The following is a 1052-nucleotide window of genomic DNA, read 5'->3' as shown; positions in this document are numbered from 1 at the left end:
ATTTTTTACTTTCTTTGTGTTTATCTTTACTGTATTGTTCCTTTTCCATACAAAATCAGCCCACATAGATCCTCTTTTACTGTATGTACTACTGTAACAAATCAGAATCAGCTTTGGCCAGGTTTTGCGTAAACAAACAAGGAATGTGTCTTTGGTTACTGTTTATTTGTTTATTTGTTTATTTCAAAGGATCCCCATTAGCTGACGCCGAGACGACAGCTAATTATCCTGGGGTCCATACAATACATCCAAAAGACAATAAATACAACTAAAATTACTCACAAATATATCATATATAAATTCACAAACAAAACTGACAATGCAAAAAGTACTAACACACTAAATATAATAAAGAATAATATAGCACATGATACAACCTCACTCAACCAATCCAGACAATATTATGATATCGAAATTTTTTTTTAATCTAAGACCTTTTTTAAAACCAGTTTTTCCCTTGTTGTACCGAATCCCAACTGGAAGATTGTTCCTATATACAATTGACCTATAAAACAAAGTCCTCTTCATACAGTCAGATTTAGGTAGTGGTAAAGAAATCTGTTGACTATTCGCCCCTCTTGTATAATGTGAATGCATATCTGAGCAATAAGTTATATTATCATAAAGAAATTTAGGAATCCCAGTATTAATAATTCCATGAAAATAAACTAACATATTAACAGATAGTCTATGCTTGACCTCCAACCAAGCAAGACGTTCATGCATCTCTGCAACCCTAGTTCTCGAAGAACAACCAAGAACCAGTCTTGCAGCCTTATTTTGGGCAACTTGTAATTTTTTTAACTGACTGCATGATGCCGCAGACCATATAACAGAACAATAATCCAAATGACACAAAACCAATGAACAAACAACACGCCTAAACAGCTGTAATTTTAAAAACTGTGCACATTTACGAACACCTGCCACCGCTCTACCCATTTTAGTAACAACATTGTTAATATGATCAGACTATGACAATGTGGAATCAAGCCAAAGTCCCAAAAGCTTCACCTTTTTTACTTGCTGTACATTTTGACCATTTACGTGTA

The sequence above is a fragment of the Etheostoma cragini genome, chromosome 9 (genome assembly GCF_013103735.1).
Source record: "Etheostoma cragini isolate CJK2018 chromosome 9, CSU_Ecrag_1.0, whole genome shotgun sequence".
Lineage (NCBI taxonomy): Eukaryota > Metazoa > Chordata > Actinopteri > Perciformes > Percidae > Etheostoma > Etheostoma cragini.
This window is presented reverse-complemented; position numbering follows the sequence as displayed.